The 27,484-nt window shown below is 40.5% G+C and overlaps 1 protein-coding gene across 7 annotated transcripts in view; it reads left to right on the top strand.

Moving 5' to 3' along the window:
* capt (adenylyl cyclase-associated protein 1) overlaps positions 1-24,085 on the top strand; it is an 861,909-nt gene extending 837,824 nt beyond the window's left edge. For all 7 annotated transcript variants that reach the window (XR_010861164.2, XR_011018799.1, XR_011018798.1 and 4 more), the window contains one exon: positions 23,263-24,085. The gene's annotated coding sequence lies outside the window, so the exon portion shown is untranslated. The remainder of the gene's footprint in view (positions 1-23,262) is intronic.
* Positions 24,086-27,484: the final 3,399 nt, after the last annotated feature.

A 27,484-nucleotide genomic window follows, 5' to 3' on the forward strand; every position in this document is an offset into this window, starting at 1 on the left:
TTTGAACAGGGTGTATTGGCCTTTGTTAGTTATGTATTCTAGAAAGTATGTACTGACTTTTCTGGAAATGGAAGATTTGCGATCGTGTGTATTCGAGAAAGTTATTTAAAGTTCGCGACTGAAGTAGGAGTTGTGATTGGTGAATCTGGGTGGCGATAGGTGGGCTCCTGCATTATGATTGGCTACTCCAAGGCCAGGATTTCCCTTTTAAAGAGAGCGAGGCAGCAATTCGTGGTCTGTCTAGCTGTCCATCTTCTATCTCTTGACTGTCCGAAGTTTTGACATCATCTCGCTACCGGGATGGGTCACTTTGGAGTAATCATTCTTGATTTCTGTTCCACCTTAAATTTCATTTAATGTTCACTTTCTTTTTCATATAGGAGTTTGCTCTAACCTCACCCAGACTCGACACTCAATTATTTCAGATGTCTTAGCTTTTCATCTGGGCTTGCCTGTTTGTTTCTGAGGCATTCCCCTTTCCTTGTTTCACTAAACATGTAAATTGTAGTTGTATGTACAGTATTTACCTTCGGGGTTTTGCCGCTAGTAGTTCCATGTCACTTGACGTGTTCAATTATGTTGTTCAGATATTTTGAAAGGTACGTTTAACTTCACTCTAAATTGTATTGTATGACTTGAGTTGTAATTAGGTGTATGGTATTTGTTTGACTCTTTGAACTTATAGAAGCTATTGTCAAGGAACGTCCACTTGGTGTGTCTCAAGGAACATGTAATTTGTAGTTCACAAGTTCGGTATGACTGAAATTGTTCGGAATTTGTTTGTAAAGTCCTTTGTAAATAATATTTTGGTAAATAATATATTTTGAAAATCAAGGATCAGAGTTAATTTTCCGGAATCTGCAACCTAAGCCACCTCCTTGCCCTTGGTAGGTTCCCAGCTCCTTTCACGTTCCTGGATTTTTATCGCGAAGTTGTCCCTACTGATATTTCCCAGTGTTGTTATCGGCGGAGTTCTGCATAGTTCATCAGCTGTTTTCTTGTGTGTGTAGTGTCTTAGGTACCATGTAATTGCACTTATTTTCCTCCCTTTACTGTGTTTTATGTAGCCACTGAAGTAATGGTTACAGTTCTTAAAAATTTCATTTCTACTGCTTGGATCTTACTATCTTGTCTCTTATTAGTTACCAGCATTTCTAGTCCGTATGTTACAACTGGTATGAAATGCTGTTTATATAATGTTAATTTTGTTCTCTTGGGTACTTTGTCATCCCATAAAAGTTCTCCGGTTTGATGATAAAATTTGTACCTTTACTTGGTCTGCTATTAATTTCAGGGTTGATTTCATTACTTCCATTAATAATGCTACCCAGATATGTAAACTGTTCTACATTCTGTAACGGTTCTCTATGTTCACTTGGCTTCTCGTTTTCTCTTTCCCACAGTGCATGACTACAGTTTTCTTTTTACTAATTACCATTCCAAACTCCTTTAGATTTTCATTCCAAATGCCCAGTCTCTTTTGTACTTCCTTTTTATCCCTTTCTCCAAATCACCACATCATCTGCAAGTACAAAGCATTCACTTCATCACTACTGTACCAGGAAAAGTTGATTTCAAAGAGCATGAGGTCTTTCTGAGGGGTGCCTAGTCCTTAGGAGATGGTACAAGGCGAAATAATAGATATTATATCTTTCTTTCTTTTATTCATTCTCTGGAAGGTCACCCTATTATACTGCTGAATCATAGATATTTTACTAGAAAATAAATCCCAATTTCAACAACAGAATATCGAAAAATTAAGCTGATCAAGTAAAATTCAACTGAATAATGTCCTTTTCAATTAGTTATGTCCATCATAACTTTCTTGGTATAAATTAATAATAGCATGTTGTAAATAAGTAAGAAATCCTAAAGTCTTTCTATTGGCACTTGCGATTTCAGATTATGCTTTCTTCATAAGTTAAATAAAGTAAAATTTGTAATTCCTTCTTGTGAACACATCAAACTCAAATATGAAACACTTGAAAATAAATCTGATCTTCTGCTATAAGTTCTGAGTATTGTCCTAGTTTTTTTTTGTAACGTATTGTACACTTTACGTAAATATTGTAAATTGAGTGTTTATGATACACTTTTATTATGAATGAAGCACCCAATTGAAATCCTAATGTTCCAATAAGTGAGAATATACAACATTACGAGAGCACACTGTTATTTGAAAGTCTGTCTTTACTTTTAAGAGCTGTAAAGCGTTAATTTTCCAAGTTTATAAAATATTAAGTAAGTGAGCTTTTGAATAGAGTTAATATTCTCTGTCAGTAATGACACTGTTTGAGAGTTCTGTTCAAAGTCAGAATTATGTTTGAATAGAAAAGGCACTGATATCACCTGACGTATGTCTTCTTGTTGAGCTTGAACAGTTGAATACTGCTCTGCAAGCAGCAATCTGGAACTCAGCTAGCAGCAAACGCCACGATGTTCCATAGTACCACGTCCCTGGAACTATCCCTCCTAGTACCAAGTCTACACACCGCATTGATCAGCATCAAATCTACGTCGTTCTCCGTCGATCTCCGTTGTCTCAAGTCAGGATTTCTCATGTTAATAAATGAGTGGCTGTAACAAGAGAAAGTCCAACTGACTAGGTCACTGATAAGAATGTCCTGTGTTGAAATGTGCACCATTTGATTTGCACTGTTAGAACTGATTATAACTGTCTCGTAAATAATCATCATGCACTGGATGAGAAATATGTCGAAGCACTGTCTCTTATCGTAAGTTGCGATAATTGAAAAAGTGAGAAAACACACTTCCATGCATAGTTTATCTTGACACTTATTGCACACTGATCATATTGTCAAAAACAACTTTCATTCGAAGCACAGTTTATCATGGCTCACTTTCACAGCAAAGAAATAAATAAATAGCTCTTTCTCGTAATATCTCGTAATGTTCCTTCTCACTATCACAGTCCTACAAGTATTCATGTATGAACACTATACTTCACAATAACACTGAATTACGAAGTTCATTATACAGTCTATCCACACGGGTTGTTTCAAATGGTACAGTCTGTTATGATGATACGCGAACAGTCTTTCTACACAAATTAAAGTGTTCTGGGCTCTGATAATAGTCAAAATAGTCAATATGCTGCAACCTACACTCACGATATTCTAAAACAGTTCAAGATCATTACATTTTGAAGTATTCGTACTAACTCCAAGTTTGTTAAAGTCATTCACACGAAAATTGAGATATTTGTCCATTTCAAATATGGGCGAAATATTACAAGTCTTATACCTTCGATGTTATACACACGTTAATTTCCAAAGTTTGACTGTCTGACAAATTGCAAGTCCCACAGTTTATAAGTTACTCACTAGTATTCACAGAAACTAAGTGTCAACTTGCTGTCGAAGTTATATAAGTATTACGATGTTCCGGCAGAATGAATACTGAGTTCGACTCCGGTCGTCTCAATCAGCATGACATGCGAGCCAGCCGTGAAGAATGTGAACTGATTTGCTACGGTCTGGTCCGCTGCTTATATTTCGGAAGACCCAAGGTTGTTTGCCACGTCAGTGGGGGAAGTGTGATTCCTTTCTCGCTTATCTCACTTGAATGCCGTGATGGATTTTATTGAAATTGACATATGTTTACGTTCAGAACATGAGCTACACTATGAGGTATGTCTCGTTTCAGTATCTTTATAGGCTAAAAAGTTAGAAATTTTCCTTCCAGTACATTCGAGAGAAAGGCGTACAACATGTGTCAGTGACGTCACCCGCAGGTTCGTTGCTCGTGACATGTCCGGCTCGCCACGAGGAACTTCGTATCCCGCTGATACAAGATGTTGGGCATACGAACACGTATTACTGCCGTCCCTTTTCCATATATTCCGACAATTATAAAATAATTTACCGGGCTGGAACAGTTCCTGGTACACTACTGATACTCTGTTTTACATGTTTTATGATTTCATCCATCAATATAATAAACAATAATGGCGACAGTGCACTTCCTTGCTTGAGACCTTTTTTTGTATAAAATGTTTCTGAGTCACCACTCCCCACTTGTACACTGCTTTTATTCTCATGATAAAACATTTTAATCTTGTTAATTAATGATTTCGGTACATTCCTTTTCAGCAGTAGCGTAGCCAGGATTTCAGTTTGGGGGGGGGGGCATTTATTTTGATAGGTGACCAAACTTCCAGAGTTTAGGTGGTATAGAATACCTAAAAAGGAAATTAGTGTCCTTGGATCCAAGTAAGAGTGGTGGATTCGTGCGGATTCCGGAAGCTAATAGTAATCATCATCATTATCAATCTTCTTCTGTTTTCTTACATCTGTGGGGTCACGGGTGCGAACTGTGTCACACATGTGAATTTGGTCCTGTTTTACGGCCGGATGCTCTTCCCGACGCCAACCCTATATGGAGGGATGTAATCACTGTTGTGTGTTTCTTTGGTGCCTGGTAGTGTAGTATGTTGTCTGAATATGAAGAGGAAAATGTTGGGACAAACACCAAGTCCCCATGCCAGAATATAAATACGGTAATTTTATTATAATAATGGTCATGTGATAAGCTGTAAAGAAGTGACATTTTATACGATTAATGCGGCAAAGAAACACACACATACACGTCGAATAAAGGTTTCTCGCCCTTCTCCATGGCTAGATGTTGAAACCAAGAGAATGATGGCCCACCGTGACTCGTTATTTCGACATTATAAACAAACCTTAGATGACACAGACTTCGAATCTTACCGCATCTTAAGAAATCGCACAAAGCAGTTAATCAGAAATAAAAAAATGTGCATATTTCCGGAATTTAGCTAACAACTTTAATTCCAATCGCGCATGGGACCAATTTAGAGCTCTGGGAATAGGAAAACATCAACAGAGCCAGACAACTCCTGACATTCTACTTGACGAACTGAACGATTACTCTAGTAGAATAAATATTCAACCTACCCCAATTAACTGCACCAAATCACCGCCCTCCCCTCCAGCCAATCCACCATTCACATTTCACAGTGTCACAGAAAATCAGGTTAAAAAGGCTTTGTACTCGATTACATCAAAGGCCACGCGTGTAGATGATAATCCTATTACTTTTATACATAACATTGTTGTGCTGTCCTGCCTATACTGACGCACATACTGAACTACTGTTTACTAAACGGAATTTTCCCTACTGTCTGGAAAACAGACAGTATTGAATATTATACTGGTACCTATGAGTTTAGACCCACAATCTCTCTCTGACATTCGTCCTGTGTTCATACTCCCTGCGCTTTCTAAAGCCTTTGAACGTTTAGTATATGAGCAAGTTCTGGAATAACTAAATAAAAATGCTCCTTTGGACCCTTTGCAATTTGGATTTAAGAAGGGTCACAGTACCGCGGCAGCACTTTTGAAGGTAAGAAGAAACGCTATAGACAAACGACTGCTCACTAAACTTATCATTCTGAACTTCAGTACGGTAGCACCTTTGACACTATAGAAATTCTGACTATGATAAAGTAAATGGAACTGCTAAATTTCGACCTGGCTGCGCTTAAGTTTCTTAGTTATTATTTGAGTAACCATCAACAGCGTGTAACAGTAAACGACATGGCCTCTAAATGGAAAATGAAACTTAGTGGTACCCCACAGGGCAGTATTCTAGGGCCCTTACTTTTCTGTATTTATATCAATGACATACCATCCGTGACAGGAAATAACATATCGACACTGCAAGACAAGATATTAAGAATGACTTCTGATGACTCAGTATATATGCACAACGAAATTATCTTATACTAAACTCCACAAAATCTCAGGCAATCATAATCGGACCACGAAAATTAGGCTCAAACAATGTCGCAATCCCGTCTATCCTACTAAATGGGAACATTATTCCCCCACAGTAAACCGGTAAAAAATCTTGGCTTAATTATGAATGAAACACTTGATTGTTCTGGTCACACGAAAGAAATACGTAAAAAAAGACTTTTGGAGTGCTTCACCCTCTTAAACGGCAGAGGGATATATTTCCATTTGAGCTAAAGGCAAAACTAATACAGACACTCATTCTCCCTATTCTTGATTACTGTTACGTTGTATTAGTTGATATGAGAGAAGAAACACTTAAACTTCAACGAGCACTGAATTCCTGCCTGAGATTTATTTACAACATCGGGTACGATGTTCATACCATCCCATACTATCAGGCTGTCTCATGGCTGAAGCCTGATAAACGTCGGCAGCTACACACTTTAACGATGGTGTTTAGGAGTGTTAGCTGAAAGTCAGCCACTGTATATTTCTTCTAAATTCACCTTTTTATCATCATTTCACAACTTAAATACACGTTCTAGATCCTATCTTTCTAATCCACTGCAAGGCACAAATACAATTAATAGATTATTTGTGGTGATCGGCGTCACTTTATGGAATTCTCTGTCAGCTCAGGTCAGAGAAACTAGCTCTTTATTAAGATTTAAGGTCACCTGCCGAGACGTCCGACTCGTTGGCTGAATGGTCAGCGTACTGGCCTTCGGTTCAGAGGGTCCCGGGTTCGATTCCCGGCCGGGTCGGGGATTTTAACCTTCATTGGTTAATTCCAATGGCCCGGGGGCTGGGTGTTTGTGCTGTCCCCAACATCCCTGCAACTCACACACCACACATAACACTATCTTCCACCACAATAACACGCAGTTACCTACACATGGCAGATGCCGCCCACCCTCATCGGGGGGTCTGCCTTACAAGGGCTGCACTCGGCTAGAAATAGCCGCACGAAATTAAACTTGCCGAGACTACCTGCTGAGGACAGCTGACTGAATGGTTGACATGTGAATGTGTGCGTGCCTGAGGATGTCATTTTTAAGAGTTTTTAATATTGAAATGAAATGGCGTATGGCTTTTAGTACCAGGAGTGTCCGAGGACATGTTAGGCTCGCCAGGTGCAGGTATTTTTATTTGACACCTGTAGGCGACCTGCGCGTCGGGATGAGAATGTAATGATGATGATTGTGATTATTGTTATAAATAGATTCAGTTAGTATGTTTACACAGGTTTTATGAAGAGCATTTATTAAGGCGTACGTTTTCCAACTGTCCTAAATGCACGAGACCGGACAGAAGAACTAGCTGGAAGCTAAAGAGACTTGCAGGGGTGTCGCTTCCTTCTCTGTACACTTTTTCAAACCAAACTCCATGACGTAACAGCCCCGAAGGGCCATCGCCTACCAAGCGACCGCTGTGCAGCCCGAAGTCCTGCAAATTATGAGGTGTCCTGTGGTCAGCACGATGAATCCTCTCCGCCGTTATTCTAGGCTTTCTAGACCGGGGCCTTTATCTCACCGTCAGATAGCTCCTCAGTTATAAGCTCGTGGGCTGAGTGTACCTCGAACCAGTCCTCAGATCCAGGTAAAAACCCTGACCTGGCCGGGAATCGAACCCGGGGGCTCCGGTAAGAGGCAGGCAAGCTACCCCTACACCGCGGGGTCGGCTTGTTACTTTCAGGTCACCTTATTTTAGAATTAGACTTGAGACATCCTGCATTCGATGCCCGTCACTGACAGTTAAGAAAGGCATGGGATCGGGAAGATACAGCCTTGTTTGTGGGTGCAATAGAATTGGCCATGAGTCTCCCGTGATCGAAATATCTACGACCTGGCAGGTAGTCACCTTCATGGGGCGTCGTACCAAAGTGGTTCTTTTTTTAGAAAAAAAAATTAAGATTCTACTTCCTCACAAACGAAGAACGATATTATCAATTTTACGAACAGTTTCAATAATGCAGCCGGTTTAGAGTACAGAAGCTATTATTTCGATTGTTGGATATAATTACATGGCAACAATCAAAACCATCAATATCTACAGAAGATCTGTCACCGCACTCGGTAGGACCGGCTTTCTTTTCATATCCACCGGGCGAGTTGGCCGTGCGGTTAAGGGCGCACAGCTGTGTGCTTGCATCCGCTTCGAACCCCACTGTCGGCAGCCCTAAAGATGGTTTTCCGTGGTTTCCCATTTTCACACCTTAATGACAGCTGATGGCGGAGCTGGTGAGGATCCAACCAGCCTTAGGGCTGAAGACTGAACATACAACATACAATTAAGGCTACGGCCGCTTCCTTCCCATTCCTAACCTTTTACTTTCCCATCGTTGCCATAAGACCTATGGTACGACGTAAAGCAAATTCTAAATACACAATAAAACATCTTTTCACAACCCCTTCCATGGAAAAGTTGTATCCACGCTACTGGCTTAGACTTGGCCACTGAAATTATTTCGTGGGTACGCCACTGCATCCACTCACCATTTAAGGTACAAGGTAAGCCCGAAGAATGGTTGATACTCAAAATACACCATCATAAATGATGCGGTTATTACTAAAGAAAGGTAAGGCACGCGACCTAGTGTTTTAAGTAGAATCTGTATCAATAGAACGTGACTTCCTATTTTAAAAATGTTTCATGAATCGACTGCGACTCAAGCCTCGGCCGTCTTGATGAGAAGATAGAACCATTGGAACCGAGTTATCACGTCCGGTAATTACAAGATAGTTACACGCACTTTTGATGGTGCCATTTGAAGTTCCAATCAGTCCACGGGCATTTGACAAAATATATAGACCTACCTATAGAACTAAGGTACGCATCTGCGATCTGTCTTGGTATTAGAATTTAAAACAAATCATAACTTACCGAGGATGCACATTATTTTGCCCTTAGTGACAAATAAAGTTATTATATGGCACAAAATGAGAAACTACCGTGCAGCTCACAATCCTGTCACAGTCTTCCGAACGCTGCAACTTAAACACAGCACATCTTTCAACCACGGTACAACCCCAGTTTCCTGGAACTGATCTGCAAAAGCTGACACGATGTTGTTCAACTGTTTCTGGCTGTGGACTCCGTTGTCTCGGTGGTCACGTTCTGGCCCCCTACTGAGTAATCCCTGGCTAATTGCCCCTTTTCTCATCTTTTGGCATTTGTCAACACATTCCCAATACTGAGGCATCTACAGTGAAATATCCCCGTGCATCACAATCCTAAGTGTCTGCCTTTCATTCAAGCATTACAAATATGGAGAATTATGAATGGCCGTATTGAGCCCTGCTAGTAGATTCTTTGATGGTTATGAATTTCATGTTTTTGGTCCGTATTGAACTGAGAATAATATATAAGTAATAATTGTACCGGGCGGTACACCTCCACACCGTTTATTTAAAAGTTGCGCCAGTTGAAACCCCTCTTCTGGAGGAAGTCTGAACTTTATCTACGGTCTTAATTTCCAAATTTCTCAGAAGATGTCACTACCTGGAAAATTTTGAGTTTGTGAACTGTTTCATTTTCGACGTACTTTTGTCTTGCTTGTATTAAGAAGTGTGAACTTTCTCTTCTAGAGGACACTACTGAAGATCAACAATAGTGCACCCTAGTGCGGAGTCAAAGAACTATTTTGGTGGAGAAAATTTAATTTCAGGAGTTTGTTCTTTGTTAAATTTCTTTCTGTCATTGTTTAAGTTGGCAATATTTACCCCTTTCTTCCCCTTGTTTTGAATGTATCCAATCACGAATTTTTTCAATTAATTTCTGACCAATCTGGTGTATCTTTCCCCAACTTGAATCTGTTGCGGGGTCCTACCCAATAAAATCTTTGTGGGAGGGTGTTTTCTTTCCCCTAACGCCTAGAACTTTCTGCGAGAGTATTTAAACTGCTGATTTTAGGGTCTCCGAGCCACTTCTGTTCCATCTTTCAGTGTATTAAATACATAGCTGGAGGCGGGAAGCGCCTCTTTCCTCGGCAGCGGTCAACAATAAGGTAATGGCCGATTAATAAATTTTTTCTTTGCCAGCTCAGCAGTTTAACTTTCGGGGCAGGTTCTAAGCGTTCCCCTATGTAACCTTTTCCTAATATGTAACTTCTCTTTTCTTCTATTCTCTTGTAAAGCGACGTACTGGGATAGAGAGTGTTAACCCTCTCGAGCTCCCACTCACATTGTTTGAGGTGAACTTATTTTTCGCAACCTATTCTTCAGTAATGTAAGTTAGTAGTTTCTTAAGTCACCTCCTTAGTATGAGATTAGCCCTTGCATCAGTGGCCTTAGAGCCAAAATAGGTCTTAAAGACAAAGTGTATTAGGAGTGCAAGTTCGCCTCCTCTCAAATTGTGATTTTAGAGGTCATGTATTAACTTTCTTGTCATTTAACAGACCTCAGTAGATTGGGTATTTTGCTCCTGTGTATATGTCCTTTGAGGACGGCTTTAAGGTGGAGTTCGGAGTGGCCTATGATAGGCTTGTATTTTAAGGGGAAGTTGCCCTTTTTGAAAATTGTATTTCTGCCTCAAGGAGGTTTTTGGATGTAATTGGAAGCCGGTGTTTCTGGCATGTTTGGGGGTTTTCGGCCCCTTTGTTGTATGGTGTTCATTGTAAGGTTGGGCTCATGGCTCAAGGATTATGTTTCTGACCTTTTGAAGCCCCAAATGGGGTACCTATGTAAATGTAATTGTCAATCGTGTTTCGGCTACTAAGTACCTGTTCTATTTGTTGTTACCTAATTTTGGAAAGAAAATATAACCTTGTTAAATTTTAAAATTAATTTCACTTTAGTAGCTTGAGACCCCTTCACCACCCAGCACCTTCTTTCATGCATAACTACCACCAAAACACGGTAACAAGTGGTAGCAGAGCGTGGTTGAATGGGTCTCAATTTAGCCCCTTTTGACGGCTAAGCTCTGTTTTGATCCGAACTCTAACCATTTTCTCAGTTGCTGGAAATTTTTTATTGAGGTTTTTCAAAATTTTTCTGTTATCATGCCCGGCCCTCGCGATGTTCTCCTCCTTAACTACTTGCGCAAAGAGGAGTTGATCTACGAATTAACTATTAGAAACGTGCAATCTGGAGGCACGGTTGCTATCGACACTAACAAGCTTAGAGACTCCCTTGATTTGCCCATTTCCATCCCCAATTTGGGAGAGAAAGAAATTGATGACTCTCTTTCCACGATCGTCGAGAACATTACTGGGCTAGCATCGGTCGTTAGTTTTTTTGATGAAAATGATCCGTCTCCTAATCAAATTAAGCGTGTGCAAGGCAGGCTATATCATTTTTCAAATAGAGTTAATGATCTGTTGTCTCTAAAGGTGAATGACGTTCAGAGGAAGGAAGCTAATACGCTCCTTGAAACTATTTCTGAATTGTCTAGTAAAGTCACTCAATTGTTAACTGGGGAAATTCCTCCCAAATCTGATCAACCCACCATAGTGAATGTAGGTAGTGAGGAAGAGTCTCCTAAGGGAGAAGTAAATAGGAAAACCCCCACTGCTCAAACTATTTCTGCCCCATTGGACAACGAGTCTGAACGCCGTGCATCGTTGAGTAACATCCGTGCTGAATTAACTTCTTTGCCCCTGAAACCTCTACCTACTATGTCACCCGGGTTTAGCAGCTTGCCTCATCCATTGGCAATGTTGCTAAGAAGTATCTCTAAGTTTTCTGTCAACACCACCAGTGAAGTTATTTCATTTTTAAGATTTTTAGTTGAATTTCAGGATCACGCCCTTGTGTTTTCTCTTTCCCCTTGTCAAATTTTACAAATAATCTATCCTTATGCTATTGGTGTTCTCTCAGATAAAATAGTAAGAGCTATTGCTGAACAGTCATCTATTGAAGATTTTCACGCACACTTGCTTGCAAATTTCATTCCTGCCCGCGCGAGGTCATCTCTGATTCAGAAATACTATTATCGGGTACAGCGCTTGGATGAAAACTTGGCTGATTTCATACAGGACATTAAGTTTTATACTAGGGTGTTTGCCCTTCATTTTCCTGAAGATCAGATTGTGCAGGCTATTGTAGAGGGAATTTCACCTCCCTATAGGTCATATTTGTGTTTCGCGGCGTGCCCGCAAACCTTCTCGGAACTTGAAGCGTTGGCCATCTCGGCGGAAGGAGTTAGATACGCCGATTCTTTGCGTGTCGCGAAAGAACCCCCGCCTTCCTTTAGTAACACTCGGCCTCCACCTCGCCGACCAGTCAATCCCCGTAAATGTTATGCCTGACCACCTGCGCAATAAGTGTCCTCTGATCAAGTCTAGTAGGGCAAATAATGGAGCTGGTTCATCACAAGGCTGTTTTAAATGTGGGGCTTTCTCACATATCGCCAAGAATTGTCCCAATTCGAATAGCACCCCCTCCTGCTCAACTTCTGGGGTAACTTCCAACAACAATCAAAAGTGACTAGTGGCTTCGGCTGAGTCAACTAATTCATCTTCCCGAGGCTCAGCCCCTGGTAAGCAGATCGAAAATTCTGGGAACGTTCAATCTGCTAATCTGTCCTTTGAATGCCCCAAAGAGTGTCTTAAGATTGCGGCGGATACCCCCGCACCTGTTCCTTTCCTTAAGATTGAGGTAAATAACGAACCTATAACAGCTCTATTAGATTCAGGCAGTGTTTGTTCCATTATTTCGGCTGAATGGTACTCGAAATTGAAGTCTGTTTGTAACCTACCTGTCTATGACTCTTCTCCTGTGAAATGTGTTTCTGCGAATACATCTCCATTAGAAATTCTAGGTTCCTTACTGGTCAAAATTCGTATTTTTAAATTTACATGGAAAATTAAATTGTTTGTGGCCAAGCACTTGTCTTGCCCCATTATATTGGGAGCTGACTTTATTTCTCACACTGGTCTTGTGCTCGATCTCCAGTCTAGGTCGTGCACATTCAAATTTGCTTCTAGTTGTAAAATTCCACTATTAAAGTGTAATTCTGTGTCATGTTCTTCTATTTCGCCTACCCAGGATGAGATGTTGTTAGACCTTAGACATCTACCTGAGGAGCAGGCTGATAGTATTCGCAAACTGTGTCAGTCGTTTCCCGAGGTATTCTCTGATACTCTTGGCGTTACTGACCTGATCGAATACAAAATTGAGGTCACGGATTCGATTCCTGTCCGTTTTCCACCGTATAGGCTATCTCCACCTAAAATGAAGGCTCTGAAAGAAATCATCGATCAGATGTTGAAGGATGGTATTATTAGGCCCTCTAAGTCAGCGTATTCTTCGCCTATTTTTCTAGTCCCGAAACCCCAAGGGGGCTTCAGGCCTGTAATTGACTACAGGGCTCTCAATCGGAAGGTGGTGTTACAATCTGTGCCCCTTCCCGACCTTCATTCTTGCTTTTCATGGTTTCGTAAGGCCAAGTTCTTTACTATCTTGGACTTGAATCAGGCCTATAATCAAATTCCCCTTGCTGAAGAGTCTAAACACCTTACAGCGTTTGCCACGGACTGGAATTTATACGAATACAACCGCGTGCCTTTCGGGCTCCCCACGGGGGCAGCTGTGCTCACTAGGCTACTAGATAGGGTCTTCTCCGACATCAAATTTGAGTACTTATATCACTACTTGGATGATGTCGTCGTGTTTTCGGAGACCTTCGAAGAACATCTAGATCATCTGCGAGAAGTTCTGAATCGCCTTCGTAAGGCTGGGTTAACTGTCAAGTTGTCCAAGGTCGCTTTTGCTAAGCCCTCTATGTCATTCCTAGGGCATATTGTGTCACCTGATGGTGTAGCAGTCGATCATTCTAGAACACAGGCCATCCGTGATTTTAAACCTCCCAAGGACATTAAAGGTATCGCCAGGTTCATTGGTATGGTGAATTTCTTCAGAAAGTTCATTCCTAACTTTGCTAATAGAGCGGCGCCATTGAACCTTCTTCGTAGGAAAGGCATCAAATTCGAGTGGGGACCTTCTCAACAAGCCGCTTTTGAAGATCTGAAATTAGCTCTCTGTAATGCCCCTGTCCTTGTCATGCCTGATTTCTCAAAGAAATTCATCGTCCAAACGGACGCGTCGTCGTCGGCGGTTGCGGCAGTCCTTCTTCAAGAGACTGAACTAGGGAGGCGACCCATCGCCTATGCATCTAGGACTCTATCGGCTCAAGAAGCCAAGTATTCCATCTATGAGCTCGAAGGGTTGGCAGTCTTATTTGCCTTAGAAAAGTTCCGTCTCTATCTGGAACATGTCAAATTCGATCTGGAGACAGATAATCAAGCATTAAGCTGGGTCTTAGGTAGGCCGCGTCGTACTGGTCGTATAGCCCGTTGGGCCATCCGTATTTCTGCCTTCCAATTCAATGTCAGGCATATCCGAGGTACCGAAAATGTTGTCGCTGATGGACTCAGCCGTATGTTTTCAGACGACGTTGAGAAGCATGAACAGGTCGACAGTCCATCACCTCCCGAGTCCATGCTATCTGAGGTTAATGCCATCCTAACAGATGTTCCCATGCTGTTTAGGGATATCGAGAAATACCAACGTGAAGATCCGACGCTGGCTCCGATAATGGAAACCCTTTCTTCTGGGGAACATGTTGTCCCTTATGTTCTGAGGAATGGAGTTCTATGTTGCCCTTCGAGGCATGATAAGATGATGAAAGTTGTTGTTCCAGCGGTTCTTGTACCTATGATCTTCAAGTATTATCATGAGACCCCATTAGGAGGGCATCTTGGTATCTTTAAAACTCGTGAAAAGATTCGTGATATGTTCATCTGGAAAGGTATGGACGGTGAAATCCGTGAATTAGTAAAGGCATGTAAATCCTGTTTGCTTAGTAAACCGACCATGTCCACTAAGGTAGGTCTTTTGTCTTCTCATCAAGCGTCGCGCCCCATGGAGCGCCTGTATATTGATTATGTGGGACCCTTCCCCCAGTCAAAGGGGAATGCCAACAAGTTCATCTTTGTATGTGTAGATGGTTTTACTAGATTTTCCTGGTTATTTCCGACTAAGCTGGCTACCGCTCAGTCCACCATTTCTTGTCTTAATACTATCTTTGCTTCTTTTGGTCCTTGTCAATACATAGTTTCCGATAATGCTAAGGCTTTTACATCTAATTTATTTCGTAAATTCTGTTTTGACTTATCCATCTCTCATGTAACTACTTCTGCTTATTACCCTCAACCATCTCTGGCTGAACGGGTTAACCGTAATCTCAGGTCCGCACTCATTGCCTATCATCATGAAGATCCTTCCAGGTGGGACACGTCCCTGCATTGGATAGCTTTTGCTTTGAATTCGGCGGTTCATGAATCTCACAAGTTCACTCCAGCTTCTTTAATGTTCAAGTTTGTTCCCAACTCGCCGCTCTCTAATCTCTGGTCTCTGAATGACATTCTACCCGAGATAATAGATCCGGACAACATTAAAGATCTTTGGAAGAAGGCTAAAGCCAATCTTAAAGTGTCTCATGAAAAGGTTAGGGAAAGGTATGATCGTGGACGGAGACCCACCCCTTTGAAGGTAGGTGACCAGGTTATGGTCAAAAATTTTGTTCCCGCGGGCAAGCTTGCCCCCAGATTTCATGGGCCTTGTATCATTCTCGATTTTCTTACGCCGGTTACCTTATTGTTAAGTAATCCAGCCACCGAGAGGATATTTAGGGTTCACCTGTCCCAGGTGAAACCGGTGTAATTTTGTGTTAACTTGCTTCATATTATTTTGAAAGGATATGAAGGTTATATTTTTTTTGAGTTTCACTTTTATGGCATTCTGCCCCTTCTATAATATTTTGGTTTTAGATGTAAGCCTTTTGTAAAACCCGCCCCGATCCGTTAAACTGCCATCCTGTTCTTGCCACGGCCATTACCACGCTCCCGTCTCCTGCTCCACCTTACACTGTGGCTTCATAAGATTAAATGCCACGGATATCTACACGCCGCTGGCCCCTCAACCTCTCCATAATGCCTGTGCCTTCAAAAAGACGATGGTCCAACACAATTCTGCCGCCTAGCCTTAATGTTTCAGTGCCCCCGCAGCCGCGCAGCGCCGTGCAGCAACTGGGGAGGGGGATGGGCCCCCTCCTCTCCAGCGAGGACGACATGTGCACGGCGAGCCGGAGCTCTCCTCCCGGCCAAGGCTGATGTGCGGCGCACGACCTGCTTCTGGCCCGCAGCCTGTATATGTTCACCGCGGGCGCGGCGTGTTTCAACACTCCGCTCCCCTCATAGTGCGGGCGAGCGGTATCTCAGGGTACTTAAGGGGTCCGAGCGGCCTCCTTTTGGACGCAAGCTGCAACGGCCGGTCCGGCCATCCAACTTCATCAACATCAACTACATGGACAGTTACTATAAGAGATAACTACATTTGGGAATTCAACAGCAATATCTGATGGACATTGCACATTTTTCCTTCTCTTTTAAGTAGTAAAAGCTTATCTTCAGAAATTCAACTTCTATAAACCTAAAGACTTTACTTCACCTCCAACAACAAAATTTTGGAACCGAATTAAGAAATTTCTCAAATACTTCTGCAAGTTATCTTAATATCAACATCAAAACTTGGAACTTATGTTCAAACAAAAGTTTATGTTCTTCTGTGTTACCCCGTGGAGGAACTTTTGGGGGGGGAGGTCTGTACCGGGCGGTACACCTCCACACCGTTTATTTAAAAGTTGCGCCAGTTGAAACCCCTCTTCTGGAGGAAGTCTGAACTTTATCTACGGTCTTAATTTCCAAATTTCTCAGAAGATGTCACTACCTGGAAAATTTTGAGTTTGTGAACTGTTTCATTTTCGACGTACTTTTGTCTTGCTTGTATTAAGAAGTGTGAACTTTCTCTTCTAGAGGACACTACTGAAGATCAACAATAGTGCACCCTAGTGCGGAGTCAAAGAACTATTTTGGTGGAGAAAATTTAATTTCAGGAGTTTGTTCTTTGTTAAATTTCTTTCTGTCATTGTTTAAGTTGGCAATATTTACCCCTTTCTTCCCCTTGTTTTGAATGTATCCAATCACGAATTTTTTCAATTAATTTCTGACCAATCTGGTGTATCTTTCCCCAACTTGAATCTGTTGCGGGGTCCTACCCAATAAAATCTTTGTGGGAGGGTGTTTTCTTTCCCCTAACGCCTAGAACTTTCTGCGAGAGTATTTAAACTGCTGATTTTAGGGTCTCCGAGCCACTTCTGTTCCATCTTTCAGTGTATTAAATACATAGCTGGAGGCGGGAAGCGCCTCTTTCCTCGGCAGCGGTCAACAATAAGGTAATGGCCGATTAATAAATTTTTTTCTTTGCCAGCTCAGCAGTTTAACTTTCGGGGCAGGTTCTAAGCGTTCCCCTATGTAACCTTTTCCTAATATGTAACTTCTCTTTTCTTCTATTCTCTTGTAAAGCGACGTACTGGGATAGAGAGTGTTAACCCTCTCGAGCTCCCACTCACATTGTTTGAGGTGAACTTATTTTTCGCAACCTATTCTTCAGTAATGTAAGTTAGTAGTTTCTTAAGTCACCTCCTTAGTATGGGATTAGCCCTTGCATCAGTGGCCTTAGAGCCAAAATAGGTCTTAAAGACAAAGTGTATTAGGAGTGCAAGTTCGCCTCCTCTCAAATTGTGATTTTAGAGGTCATGTATTAACTTTCTTGTCATTTAACAGACCTCAGTAGATTGGGTATTTTGCTCCTGTGTATATGTCCTTTGAGGACGGCTTTAAGGTGGAGTTCGGAGTGGCCTATGATAGGCTTGTATTTTAAGGGGAAGTTGCCCTTTTTGAAAATTGTATTTCTGCCTCAAGGAGGTTTTTGGATGTAATTGGAAGCCGGTGTTTCTGGCATGTTTGGGGGTTTTCGGCCCCTTTGTTGTATGGTGTTCATTGTAAGGTTGGGCTCATGGCTCAAGAATTATGTTTCTGACCTTTTGAAGCCCCAAATGGGGTACCTATGTAAATGTAATTGTCAATCGTGTTTCGGCTACTAAGTACCTGTTCTATTTGTTGTTACCTAATTTTGGAAAGAAAATATAACCTTGTTAAATTTTAAAATTAATTTCACTTTAGTAGCTTGAGACCCCTTCACCACCCAGCACCTTCTTTCATGCATAACTACCACCAAAACACGGTAACAATAATAATAACAACGTAAACGTTTCCACCTTTTCAATACTACAATATATTCACAAAATTACAAATTACACGGTACTAGTTTCGACCCATCTAGGGGTCATCATCAGCCGTATTGGAGCAAAGATCATTTGTGGCGAAATCTTAAGAAAATGTTATTTTAAAGAATAACAAGTGAAATGAGATGTTATGGTAATAGTTAATAATACAAGGAATATACATACTAAGAGGTTTTTAACAAAGAATAAAGTATAAATGGGGTGTTGTAAAAATTATAATCATGGAAATCAGTAAGTTCTTGTATTGAAATGAAATATGGCTTAGGAAGAGGGCTTAAGGTGGGAATAAAGGGTGCGGGAGAAAGTGTAATAGTCTTGGAAAAGTACCTTTGATTAAATTCTTTGTCGCTACGTTAATTCGTCATTTCGGCGTAAGTTTTAAGTTGTTCGTATCGTACGTAAAACAACGGCTGATCCTCGCTCTAGTTTCTGGAAACATTTTGGGGGGGGCCCGGCCCCACTGGGCCCCCCCCCCTTGGCTACGCCAGTGCTTTTCAGTACCAATATAAATGGTCCGTTATTGGACATTATCTATATCATTCCTTTTCAGTAGGCATTCCCATGTTTTCTCTTAACTGTATCATAAGCTTTCTCCAAATCCAAAAAATGAATATGATTTTCTTGTTCCTTTCCAGATGTTTTTCCATTATCGTTCACACTGTCAATATCAAGTCTGTTGTTGATCTGTTCGGTCTAAAGCCATATTGTTCTTTCTCTGTTTTTCTACCCCCTGTGGGTGGGGGACACAGACGAAGAATTCACCCACTGTATTCCCTGCCTGTCGCAATAGGCGACTAAAAGGAGCAACCAAGGGATGATCAAATTAGAACCATGAAACTACTTGTGATTAGTACCACCACGCTGGGAACACCATGGGTCGCTTTTACTTGCACGTAGTACCACTATGTTGGGTACCAAATAGGTTTGTGATTAGTAGCAAACGAGAGCGCGACGGCTTTTACAGTACCTGTGATTAGTAGCACTATATGAGCAACACCATGGAATGGGGGAACCCATGGTTCTGGCTTGCCTATGGTTAGTACCCACTATATGAGGAACACCATGGAATAGTACGAGTCCCTGTGATTAGTACCCTTATGTGATGAACACCATAGGTTTGCGTTGCCTGTGAATGGCGCCGCAATCTGCGAAACACTGCAGGTCTGTAATACGTGTGCGGATTTCATTACCTGTGAGTAGTACCATAATGTGTGGAATACCGTGAGTCTAAACTACTCTTGATTAGTACCGCAACATGACAAATACCATGGTTCTACTTTCCTAGCGATAAGTACCATTGCGAGGGGTCACTGACTTGGATTTTGGACCCCTTTTGACTACAAGTATCATCGATTCAGTATTGTGCTCTAGAATAATACTATTGTTCTATGCCAGCTTCTGTGCATGTCAGACACTGTGGGTCGGTTCCACTGATCGTTTTAAATTAATATCCATCCATTCATTCTTTCTTTGTCCTCACGTTTTGAATTGTGGTCAGTGGATGTTTTTGGGCTTTTTATTTGTCATTTCATTTCATCTCATTTCGTACAATTAGGGGCCGATTACCTAGCATCATCATCATAATTGTTTTTCTATTATATCCCTCAGTCTTTTGTCTATGACTTTCTCCATCATTTTTACTGTCTTATGTAATAATTTTAAATTATGTCACTGGCTAAGTGTAAGGGAGGGCTGGAAGCCCTAACTTTACCACATACAAAGGCAGAAAGTAAATAAATTAAGGTTTTTGTAATTTACAATATTTCAGTCTTAAATGCTAGGCTGAACGTATTTAAGATACATGAATCATCCTGTCATCCATGTTATTCAAAATTGGGTGCCTGCTAACTAATAAGATTATTTTTCTCATTAGAATATTCAGTTTGAGTGCTGCTGGTATTGCTGATGTCTCCAAGCTCCAAACAATAAGTCATGCTGTAAATGATGATGCTCAGTCCACAAGTAGACATGCTGTACAGTAACAGTAATTGCAGGGAAATTTATCTCTCTAAGTCTTGAAAATAAATCCTTGTCTGATTTTCAATCCAATTCTCAATCTATTTAATCAGTGTCAAATCCAAGAATAGGTTATAATCATAAATCAGTCAAACTTGGAGAGGTAGTGTGCTCGGTGTTCGAACTACTGTAACTCAAGTGCCTTCATCAGTGAGGAACCAAGCACCCTCTAAAACCTCCCATCATACGGTCAGCAGTCGGCAGGAAGAGCTAGATTATATGAGTAAGGATTGTAGTTCACTTACCTCAGGGATGTTGCAGTTGGACTGCACACACTTAATAGTTATTTTATACCTCTGAGAGAGTGCGATAGCGGAGTGGCATAGTCACTGGCTTCCTCTTAATGCATGTGAGATTTCTGAAATGATCACGATGTCAACAGTCGCATAAAAATACTCTCATACATCCTTATGGTAGTAAAGTGTAAACATTTCCCTTTTGTAGTATAGTTAGTGCCCGTTTTGGGTATCAAGGGTTGTAGAGGTTAAACGAATGTACAGTTGAGCATTAATTATCCATACAAAGAGAATTCAATTTTTCGTTATCTGAATATCTGTAGCCCTGTATCAACTTGATATGGACTATCTGCTTCAATCTATTCTCTCTCGTGGGATATTCACTATTGTAAAATTCTAATTTTATCATGCTTAATTTCAACCAAATTATTGTCAAGTTAATGAATCTGTTGCTTGAAATACTGTCCATTGAGCTAAGTAGTGCAGATGGTAGAGGCTTGAGTTCATGTTAAAGGTGGTTCCTAGTCACTTGGAATTTATGCAGTTCAGGAGACCTGATTTAGTAGATTGTTCATGGTAAATCAGTTGTACCATTAGCTCAGGGGCTGTTAGATCAAGTCCTCAAATAACCTCATCAGAAATTATGTAGCTATTGGGAAACTACAAATATTGATTGTGGGGCGGTAGTGAAGCATACTAGGCAAAATGGGTGAAGTAGGTTGCCATGGCTTTCATCACTGGGTAAGACATTGCTACTGCAGCACGACCGACCTTTTTATAACATCCTGATTCACTAGTTTTATTCTGAATGTCATTACTTTGAACCACCCTTACTTCAGTAGCTTCCATACTGCCATAGTCATAAATGTGACTAAAACTTAAGTAGATGCTATGGGCTGTGCCAACAATTTTTTTTGCTAGTTGCTTTACGTCGCACCGACACAGATAGGTCTTATGGCGACGATGGGACAGAGAAGGGCTAGGAGTGGGAAGGAAGCAGCCGTGGCCTTAATTAAGGTACAGGAAACCACGGAAAACCATTTTCAGGGCTGCTGACAGTGGGGTATGAGCCTACTATCTCCCGAATACTGGATACTGGCCGCACTTAAGCGACTGCAGTTATCGAGCTCGGTCAAAAAAAAAAATACTGCTTTCATTGGGCAGTAGCAGCACTGTAAAGAAACATCTTGGGGCTAGTATGTACATATTATGAAGAAAATATAGGCAAAACTGTGCAGCAATATTTCAAAGGACAGTGAGCCGAAGGTGTAATATTACCGTATTTCTCCTAATGCAAGACAACCCCCACTTTTTCCTTCAAAAAAAAATTAATCATGTTTAAAAAGTGCTTTGTGAATTCATAGGAATGCCTTTCTTATACAGTACACATTTGTAGCCTATCTTTGTCCTCACTCCAACGCAGAACATTGGCTGTAGTTATGCCGTATTTTCTTGCGAGTGCACAATTATTCTTTATTTCCACGAGTTTCATAACCATGTAATTAAAATTGGCATCATAATATTGAAGAGAACCCATTCCAAATTTGCCGGCAATACCTGTTCCACGTCTCTACAATATGACGATTCATCAGGAAAATATTCCTGCTGTCTGTAAAACTGTTAATTTTACCAAGTGTTAGGTACAGTAGACACTGAGTAGCTATGACCTTTCTAAGAATTCGAAGGCTTACATGTTTTGATGCCATTCTGCCGATTTGGAGAAAAGTTTTTGTAGAGGCTAATACAAGGGCACTTTTTACTATCTTCAAGGGATTGTCTTGCTTGCCAGCTTCGGGCGACTTCAGCGGCTAGTGATGTATAACGAAGACACGGGCATTGAAGGTCAACGAGTTTATTGCACCGTGGTATGGCCATTCCGCCCTTGCATTTTTCACGTACATACCACACAATTTAATCGACTTTTTTAAAGCGTCCTTGTTGCGGGCCACTGAATGCATTTCTTGTACATTACTGGTGTTCATTTTTAAGCTATCTTTGTCTTCATGCTAATGTGGAACCTTGACTTCAATTATGCCATAGTTTCTTGTGGCTGCACAATTATTCTTCATTCCCGCATGTTTAATAACCATTAACTTAAAATTGGCATCATAGTGCCGGCAAGAACCCATTGAAAATATGCCAGCAATACCTGTTCCATGTGTCTTTACAATATGACTATTCATCACGAAAATATTCCTGCTATCTGTAAAACTGTTAATTTTAATAAGTGTTATGTACAGTAGACATTGAATAGCTATGGCCTTTCTAGGAATTTGAAGGCTTGCATGTTTTGATGCCATTCTGCCTATTTGAAAAGAGTTTTTGAAGAGGCTAATACAGGGACATTTTTTAATCTCTTCAGGGGATTGTCGGTCACCTGTGCTGCGAGCCTGTCTCCCGCCAAGTAGAATGTCATTCTCTCTTCAGTATTTCCTGAGAGCCAGTGACATTACGCCAGGGGGTGTTTATTACCGTTAGGTCGGAAATGCAAGACGACACTTAATTTTTCACATGAGATCCTGAGGAAAAAACATAGTCTTGGATTCGGAGAAATAGAGTAAATAAAAATCTTTTGATGCTCTTGTTGGACACCCAACAATGAAAGATCAGGTGAACAGTATTCATTCAGAACAGAAAACTCAAGTCAGCATCATGGGTTGGAGTTACTGCCATTAATTTCAAATTTACTCAGTTGCAACGACCTGGTATTCTGACTGTAGTAATCACCTTGTTTTAATGTGTAATTAGCATTCTTGAATGGTCCCATGTAAATTTCTAACCTTCACGCATAAAATTTGATGTGGCTCTCATTTTATTTTATTTTTTTCCCCCCACAGTGCAGATTGGTTGCCTCTGCTTTATTCATGTAGTTCAGTTAGCTAGAAAAGAGACCTTCCTTGGTCCAAATTGTCTATTAAACCTTTTGTTGTAAATTTTAATTCCTTGAGCCATCTACTTGAAGTAAAATAAATTCTGATTCTTGTTCTGTTTGTGAGAGTATTTGTCTTTGTGGAGCGTAACCTCAGTCGTTTGAGCGCCCTGCTGCAGCCTTGTACTCAGTTTGATTTTTCTCTTGGTTTCAGGATAAAGCAACAAGCGGCGCAAATAAGCTAACGAAGAGAACAGTGGGTGTAAATTTAGTGAAGATTAGTGATTTAGCTCGTGGACTTTCTGCAGAAGAACTGCAACAGTTTTTAGTTGAAGCTTGTATTAAGTGTATTTTATAAGTATTTATCAATTTTTTTTTTTTTTAAGTGCAGAGATGAAATGTTTACTCTTACTAATTCTTTGATGGTGTAAAGGTAGGAATCTCTTTTAAGTGTTACATTTTTTCTTTGTTGGTATTTAGTACCAGTGGGTGAAGAGACTTTGAGTGATCGCCTTAGTGTGCCGTGTTAATGGTCGTACGGTACTTGATTTTTTTTTGTTAGTTTATCTTAGAATGTTCTTGTGTATTTATACATACATAAGTACATACTGGATGTACTTTTGAGTCAAATGGACCGCTAATCTTTTGAGTTATATAAAATCAGCCTCATGGTCCGTATCGCACTTCAACAGATTCACAACTAAGTATTTTTTATTTTCCACCTTGACGATACATTTAGTGGCTTAAGGTAACTTACTGGTTAAAAGTGGTATGTTTCGTATATTATTAACATCTGCAGCCACATAACACTGTTTAGATGAAAAATTCATGTATTGACAAAGTATCAATGCTTGAGAGGAAGTGTCCTTAAAATTAACATAAGAAGATTAATTAATGTATCGACAAGGTGGAAAATAAAAAAGTACTTAGTTATGAATCTTTTGAGTGTCGAGACAGAGCCTGCTGTAAATAGCAGCTACATTCTCCCAGAAACCGTCTACTATAATTTTGTGTTTTAGAGCTATATCTACAGTAAGATATTCAGAAAAAAATTTTAGTTGCTCACAGGTGTTTTTTTCTTGCTCCTTCCTTGGCCCCACAATCTTATCAAACACTCCAGTGCTTGTTATTCACACATTATCTCCTTTAAGAATCTTCGTCCTTGTTTGTATATCAGCATGGATTGATGGTCATTAAAGGGGCATTTTGACAGGGCTAGTTTGCGAGCTGCAAGTTTTAGCGGCTTGTGAACTTATCCATTGTAAACATACTCGCTAGTTAGATTCCAGCTTACCAGGCTAGTGGCAAGCAGCTACTTTACAGTCCACTTACCAATCACGTGACAAGCTTGCCGCATGCAAACACAGAGTTAACTAAGTTACCGGCTGGGAAAGTCAGAACCAAGATGTCATTGAAATGGAATTGTGATGAAATGGTAAGGTTGCTTGATATTCGTGAGCAATATGAGCGCCTTTGGAACATACGGCATTTTAATTATTGCAATAAAAATAAACGGGACTCTGCTATGATTAAAGTAATGAGTGCATTGGAAAAGGAGAATATTTGTGTTGATAATATAGAGAACTTGCACAAAAAGATCAAAGTAGTAAAGAATGTTTATCGCCAAGAATTACTCAAGATAGATAAGTCTAAAAGAAGTGGAGCTGGCGTAGATGATATTTATCATTCCAATGTATAACTTGTCAACAAAGCACATCAAATCTGGTAAGTATCTTATAATAATTTATTTCACTAATGTTTCTACATTCTACATTTCTCACTAGTGAAATACGTAAATATTTCTAAAAAAAACTCCAACATTCTTATAACGTGGCCTACATGGAGAAACGTAAGTTTCCTTTCATACGAGAGATCGTTCATCTAATCGGCCCCAACCGTTCTTAGTTGCCATGATACCGAACCGGACCTGGCGAAGAAATACCAATATAGTTAGTCTGTTATTGGACATAATCAATTTTCCAGCTAACTCATTCCTTGGTTGCCAGCGTTTTGCCCCAGTGTGCTAAGCTGGGCTCATCAGTTGGTAAATAGCACAGCTACCAAGGCGCATGGCTCATCTGGGAGAAATATTTCAGGTTCCCTATAGGAATCAACATCTATATTGCTTGGAGAAGTAGTTGGAATACTAATCTCTTGTATGTGCTGCTCATGAACTGTAGTTATTAGAGGCAATATTCTGTACAGAAACTAATCCCAAATTTAATTCCGATTGCCAGTGCCCTGGACAGAGGTCTCCAGTGCTGGATCCTCAACATTGACACATTCTCTTGTAATATATCGGGTACCAGATGTCCTAAGCCAGTTGTGCAAGTAGCAGGCACTCTTTATCACCAGATGAGGGGTACTTGCCTTCAATTTGATTGGCCTGCTGAAAACTAGAAATCATGAAGCCGGAATATCAAAAGTGACTCTCCCGGCTCTCGACAAGCAATAGTTGTATATTCTCTGCTGTAAGGAAAGATTTTGCCTGCTATAAAGTTTTAGTAGATTGTTTCTAAGGGAGGGAATGCATCATCACCAACTAGAACAGAATTGTCAGGCCAGTTAAATAAACTATTTTCCATAGCCGAATCTCTGAACACTGCACTGTCATAAACTCTCCCATGGATCAACATCTATGAAACACAAAACGGTAATCGCTACCTACCAAGGTGAATAGGAAGATACTGTAAGTGTACTTATAATTATAGAATTCAGACCCACTGTTATTTGGATGCTTTACTATGTAATGTTTCCCATTGAAAGCTCTACAGCAGTTTGGGAAATTCCACTTTGATTTAAATACATCCTGAATCCTCTCAACTCTTCTTTTGTTTGTGGTAACTGTGAAAAGAAGGAAGAGGCTGTCTATACAAATATTATATTTTTCTTAACTCTATCCTATGAGTTGTTACATTTTTGTTGGCCGTGCGCGTAGAGGCGCGCGGCTGTGAGCTTGCATCCGGGAGATAGTAGGTTCGAATCCCACTATCGGCAGCCCCGAAGATGGTTTTCCGTGGTTTCCCATTTTCACACCAGGCAAATGCTGGGGCTGTACCTTAATTAAGGCCACGGCCGCTTCCTTCCAACTCCTAGGCCTTTCCTATCCCATCGTCGCCATAAGACCTATCTGAGTCAGTGCGACGTAAAGCCCCTAGCAAAAAAAAAACAACATTTTTGTTTATTTTCAGAACTTAATATTGTGATATTTTTTTCAGGAACACACTGCTTTCAGCCTACCCATCTAATACCGGACAACGGTGGTGGTGATGGTGAGGATGAGGACGATGACCATGGGAAGGTTGCGCAGGGAAAATGCTCCCTACTCTGAACAAGAGGAAACACAGAGATACTGGGCTTGTTACCGTGGAATCAGCAATAACAATATTACAAGATATAATACAAAGATGCAAAGCCGATGATGGTGAACAGGATATATTCGGAAAACATATTGTTGCACAGTTGAGGCAGTTGCCGTTACGCAGCTTTATAATCCCTCAGGAGATTCCAGTCTCTGATTACAACAGAGAGAATTCACTGTGTATCTGGTGTAACTTCTCCATTGCAAGGGAACAATGCTTCTGCTGTAACTGTCTCTATTGCATCGGTATCAGGACACAATTTTTTATAGCTTTTTGTTTTGTAATTCTAATGTTGAAATGGTAATTTTCTTGGTTCTGTTCTGCATAATCACTTGAAAGAGAACTTGGTGTACTGTACTTATACTTGAATTTAAATTTTCTTACTATAATATCCTTGTTATTAGAAGTACTATACCTTACTTATGAGAGAAATGCATACCATTAAGAAGTCATCCAACACAGTGATTACTGACTGCAGAGTTTCTGGTAAAAATCTTAATATTGTGCATGGTGATATTCTAAGCAATAACGCATGACAGGAGAAGCTGTCTTCACTGGTGAGATATCGAAGAGTAACCCCAAGCATGGTTCTTGCTGGAATTGCACATTTCATAAGTGTATCCTGTTTAGTAATAAAAGGTTCGATCCTGTGAAACAACTCTTCGAATTTATCTACATCCAGTGTAAGATATCTTCTGTATTTGTGCGGGTCTTCATTTGATAATTCACAAAGCACACAGTTTGTGTCAAATCGTGGACAATAATCTTGTGTTGCAATACAGCAGAGACTTAAACGCACACAAGTCGAGTACAAATAACACTTGTAGTATGTAGTAGGTACAGATACAGTCAGCAGCTTCTCAAAAGATAATCCAGTTCATAATTTAGAAGTTTGAGCTCAAAATCTAGAATACATTTTGCATTACATGAGTTTCAGTGCAGCAGTGTAAATTTGTTCCTGCAGACTTGAACTATCCAGTCAACATGGTAGCAGCCTCCGTTCGGACCCTGTCACCAATGTGTGAGACAAACAACCGTAGATGTAGTCTGAACAACATTAACATCGTGTCATTT

This window comes from Anabrus simplex, chromosome 10, assembly GCF_040414725.1.
Source record: "Anabrus simplex isolate iqAnaSimp1 chromosome 10, ASM4041472v1, whole genome shotgun sequence".
Lineage (NCBI taxonomy): Eukaryota > Metazoa > Arthropoda > Insecta > Orthoptera > Tettigoniidae > Anabrus > Anabrus simplex.